General features: G+C 43.4%; 5 non-coding genes across 5 annotated transcripts in view; all 5 read left to right on the plus strand.

Moving 5' to 3' along the window:
* Positions 1–832: 832 nt before the first annotated feature.
* On the plus strand, positions 833–905 carry trnak-uuu (transfer RNA lysine (anticodon UUU)). The gene has a single exon. It is a non-coding gene; the product is annotated as a tRNA-Lys (tRNA).
* Positions 906–1,027: 122 nt separating this feature from the next.
* trnas-aga (transfer RNA serine (anticodon AGA)) lies at positions 1,028–1,109 on the plus strand. Its single transcript has one exon. It is a non-coding gene; the product is annotated as a tRNA-Ser (tRNA).
* Positions 1,110–3,773: 2,664 nt separating this feature from the next.
* trnas-aga (transfer RNA serine (anticodon AGA)) lies at positions 3,774–3,855 on the plus strand. The gene has a single exon. It is a non-coding gene; the product is annotated as a tRNA-Ser (tRNA).
* A 946-nt stretch (positions 3,856–4,801) lies between these two features.
* On the plus strand, positions 4,802–4,874 carry trnak-uuu (transfer RNA lysine (anticodon UUU)). The gene has a single exon. It is a non-coding gene; the product is annotated as a tRNA-Lys (tRNA).
* Positions 4,875–4,996: 122 nt separating this feature from the next.
* Positions 4,997–5,000, plus strand: part of trnas-aga (transfer RNA serine (anticodon AGA)) — an 82-nt gene continuing 78 nt past the window's right edge. The window contains exon 1 of the tRNA in view: positions 4,997–5,000. This exon is cut by the window's right edge and continues 78 nt beyond it. This is a non-coding gene — a tRNA (tRNA-Ser).

Genomic DNA, 5,000 nt, shown 5'->3' on the forward strand with positions numbered 1-5,000 from the left:
GAGTCACTGTTACAGGATTACCCTTGAAAAGAGTTATGTTGGTAAGAAACAGTTTTGTCTGCAAGCTAAAGATGACAAGGCCCCTTTGTATTCAAGGACACGTCAGGTAGACTGGTAGTTCGCCGTGAACGTATAGTGGTTAGAACTCTGCGTTGTGGCCCCAGCAACCCCGGTTCGAATCCGGGTCACGGCAAGATTTTCTGGGTGCCATTGAAATTGAGCTCCATGTCGCCACCCGTCCTTCAGACTACTCTTTTTGTGCACGGCGCGTGCCCTTGATGTGCTCTGGATGTTCGAGTGAATTGAAACTGGGACCTTCTTTGAAAGCACGAGCTCTCAGGTTCGAACCCTTAGAGAGAAGACTGAAAATGAAATGCTCCTATTTATGTGGGAAGAATCTTGCTTCAGAGAGAATATGGTGCGTGTATATTTTCTAATCGCTAGGTGTCAGTACACTCGCTGGCTGTTACCTAGAGTGCCGCGGGCTTGCTATTTGCTACGAACAACTGCGCCTTTGACACAAGTTTACAATAACGATAAGAGCGCGGCAAGTCAACAGCATTGAAGCGTGTGAAGAGGCTTTCCAGACAAGTAGCAGTGAGTTTTTGTTCTTTTTCCTAGCATTATTTTCCTTTAATTACTATTATCATCAGTCTAATAGGCTGCATTCCCACTAATTTGCAAATATATTTTGACATAGCAGACGTTTTGACGGCCATTCTGAATCTTCGAAGAAGGAAACGCAATGCATTGGAGGACACTCTTTTTTCTGCGCCAATACGATTCATTTTGCTGTTCGTTCCGACGCAGCACGCACACTTCTCGAGCAAGAGCCCGGATAGCTCAGTCGGTAGAGCATCAGACTTTTAATCTGAGGGTCCAGGGTTCAAGTCCCTGTTCGGGCGAACGAGCGTCTTTTTGTGGAGCGGTACGTTTTGTTGTTGAGTTCTTGCTGATCTACACTGGCCTCCGGCAGCGACGCTGCAAGGCACCAATGCACAAACGACATGCCCCTTTCAGCCAGCTTGTAGTCGTGGCCGAGTGGTTAAGGCGATGGACTAGAAATCCATTGGGGTCTCCCCGCGCAGGTTCGAATCCTACCGACTACGTTGACAGCATGCGCCTGCTTTAGTTTGTAACCTTCTGGAGGCCTAGCTTAAACTTTATAAAAGGAAAAACAGAATCCTTTTCTTTTCAGTGACTTCTTCTCCAGAGTCACTGTTACAGGATTACCCTTGAAAAGAGTTATGTTGGTAAGAAACAGTTTTGTCTGCAAGCTAAAGATGACAAGGCCCCATTGTATTCAAGGACACGTCAGGTAGACTAGTAGTTCGCCGTGATCGTATAGTGGTTAGTACTCTGCGTTGTGGCCGCAGCAACCCCGGTTCGAATCCGGATCACGGCAAGATTTTCTGGGTGCCATTGAAATTGAGCTCCATGTCACCACCTCTCCTCACCCCGTTCTTCAGACTTCTCTTTTTGTGCACGGCGCGTGCCCTTGATGTGCTCTGGATGTTCGAGTGAATTGAAACTGGGACCTTCTTTGAAAGCACAAGCTCTCAGGTTCGAACCCTTAGAGAAAAGATTGAAAACGAAACGCTCCTATTTATTTCGGAAGAATCTTGCTTCAGAGAGAATATGGTGCGTGTATATTATCTAATCGCTAGGTGTCAGTACACTCGCTGGCTGTTACCTAGAGTGCCGCGGGCTTGCTATTTGCTACAAACAGGGGCGCAACTACCCAGTGTTAGAGGGGTATGCAGCAACAATTTTGGCGCCCCCCCAATACACACACACATATCATATATATATATATATATATTAACAATGTTAACAAATAATAAAAAGTTACAGAATAAACAGTTACAAACATACACATATACACATGCATACACACACACACACATATATATATATATATATATATATATATATATATATATATATATATATATATATAATCATATTGTGTGTAGCTGTCATTTGTATCAAAATGATCAGCCATCAAATCTTCCTTATCCCAGAAAATGTTCTTTTTTTCTTTGCAAATCCCTGTACTTGTGACAATGACAACAATGATGACATAAATTATGTCAGTGAACAAAAAAAAAAAAAAACAGAAACAGATTTTGTCCAAGTGGTCAACAAAAGCCTCGTTGCTGTTTGCCACTTGATCATACATATTATATAGCACAGATCTTTAAAGAGAGAGAGAGATGTGACCCAAAATACAGCTTCCATGTCACCCAGCAGATGTAACTATAGCTTGTATGTCTGATAGCACAGCTAACATGAACATACATGAATGGTAAAACAAAATCTATTTGTTTCCATGATAAACCAGCCTTATTGCATAAGTCATGTTTTCCAGCTTCTAGTCATTTATTGTGCATGCTACCTTATATTTTCCAGTTGTTATTTTACTTTAATAAAATTGAGATATGTCATGCATGGGATTGGTACCATAAGGTTTAACCAAAATCTAAATGTAGATATCAGCAATATTATTTTGCATTAAGTTATGTTTTGCATAAACACTTGCTGTTAACATTAATATTTGCAAGCCTCCAAGCTTGGTAGCAAATCTACGCATGATTCCATGGTAAACCAGAGATATTGCATTAGTTGTTTTCCAGATTCTTGTCATTTATTGTACATGCTACCTTATATTTTTTAGTTTTCAGCTCATCAACCTCGGTTTTGCATATTCTAAACTAGCTAGCTCTGGCTGCTACATTCCCAGAGTTAGCAAACGTTAGTCTGTTAACATGGATATTTGCAAGCCTCCTCCAAGCACAAACATCACATACCTGTTGCATTTCACCATCCACTTATTTAGCTGCTGTCGCATCCCTTGACATGCCATCTCCTTTAACCTCCTTCTTTTTCTATTTTTAGCCCCCGACCGCTTTTTTGCTTCATTCATCTTTTTCGAGTTTCAACGATAACGCACTCCTGTGCTGCTCCTCAGCGATCACTTGCGCGCCCCCGCCCGCTCGCGATACCCTTCTATGTCAAAATAAATTCAATGATGGAATATTATGAGGGCACCGACGCCTACTCTAGCCTGTTAGTCCTCTAAAATGTATATAACTTTTTTTATATTTAACTTGTATAAATTTTATATAAATGTATATAACTTATAAAAAATAAAAAAAAAATGTAACCATCGCTTTGGCGCCCTCATGATGCGGCGCCCCTATGCGCCGCATATAGCGCATACCCACTTTTTGCGCCACTGGCTACAAACAACTGCGCCTTTGACACAAGTTTACAATAACGATAGGAGCACGGCAAGTCAACAGCATTGAAGCGTGTGAAGAGGCTTTCCAGACAAGTAGCAGTGAGTATTTGTTCTTTTTCCTAGCATTATTTTCCTTTAATTACTATTATCATCAGTCTACTAGGCTGCATTCCCACTAATTAGCAAATATATTTTGACATAGCAGACGTTTTGACGGCCATTCTGAATCTTCGAAGAAGGAAACACAAAGCATTGGAGGACACTCTTTTTTCTGCGCCAATACGATTCATTTTGCTGTGCGTTCCCACGCAGCACGCACGCTTCTCGAGCAAGAGCCCGGATAGCTCAGTCGGTAGAGCATCAGACTTTTAATCTGAGGGTCCAGAGTTCAAGTTCCTGTTCGGGTGAACGAGCCTCTTTTTGTGGAGCGGTACGTTTTGTTGTTGAGTTCTTGCTGATCTACACTGGCCTCGGGCAGCGACGCTGCAAGGCACCAATCCACAAACGACGTGCCCCTTTCAGCCAGCTTGTAGTCGTGGCCGAGTGGTTAAGGCGATGGACTAGAAATCCATTGGGGTCTCCCCGCACAGGTTCGAATCCTGCCGACTACGTTGACAGCATGAGCCTGCTTTAGTGTGTAACCTTCTGGAGGCCTAGCTTAAACTTTATAAAAGGAAAAAAAGAATCCTTTTCTTTTCAGTGACTTCTTCTCCAGAGTCACTGTTACAGGATTACCCTTGAAAAGAGTTATGTTGGTAAGAAACAGTTTTCTCTGCAAGCTAAAGATGACAAGGCCCCTTTGTATTCAGGGACCCGTCGGGTAGACCTGTAGCTCGCAGTGATCGTATAGTGGTTAGTACTCTGCGTTGTGGCCGCAGCAACCCCGGTTCGAATCCGGGTCACGGCAAGATTTTCTGTGTGCCATTGAAATTGAGCTCCATGTCGCCACCTGTCCTCACCCCGTCTTTCAGACTACTCTTTTTGTGCACGGCGCGTGCCCTTGATGTGCTCTGGATGTTCGAGTGAATTGAAACTGGGACCTTCTTTGAAAGCACGAGCTCTCAGGTTCGAACCCTTAGAGAAAAGACTGAAAACGAAATACTCCTATTTATGTGGGAAGAATCTTGCTTCAGAGAGAATATGGTGCGTGTATATTTTCTAATCGCTAGGTGTCAGTACACTCGCTGGCTGTTACCTAGAGTGCCGCGGGCTTGCTATTTGCTACGAACAACTGCGCCTTTGACACAAGTTTACAATAACGATAAGAGCGCGGCAAGTCAACAGCATTGAAGCGTGTGAAGAGGCTTTCCAGACAAGTAGCAGTGAGTTTTTGTTCTTTTTCCTAGCATTATTTTCCTTTAATTACTATTATCATCAGTCTAATAGGCTGCATTCCCACTAATTTGCAAATATATTTTGACATAGCAGACGTTTTGACGGCCATTCTGAATCTTCGAAGAAGGAAACGCAATGCATTGGAGGACACTCTTTTTTCTGCGCCAATACGATTCATTTTGCTGTGCGTTCCGACGCAGCACGCACACTTCTCGAGCAAGAGCCCGGATAGCTCAGTCGGTAGAGCATCAGACTTTTAATCTGAGGGTCCAGGGTTCAAGTCCCTGTTCGGGCGAACGAGCGTCTTTTTGTGGAGCGGTACGTTTTGTTGTTGAGTTCTTGCTGATCTACACTGGCCTCCGGCAGCGACGCTGCAAGGCACCAATACACAAACGACATGCCCCTTTCAGCCAGCTTGTAG

This window comes from Siphateles boraxobius, unplaced genomic scaffold, assembly GCF_051911475.1.
Source record: "Siphateles boraxobius isolate OS27281-9 unplaced genomic scaffold, OSU_SipBor_1 6, whole genome shotgun sequence".
Lineage (NCBI taxonomy): Eukaryota > Metazoa > Chordata > Actinopteri > Cypriniformes > Leuciscidae > Siphateles > Siphateles boraxobius.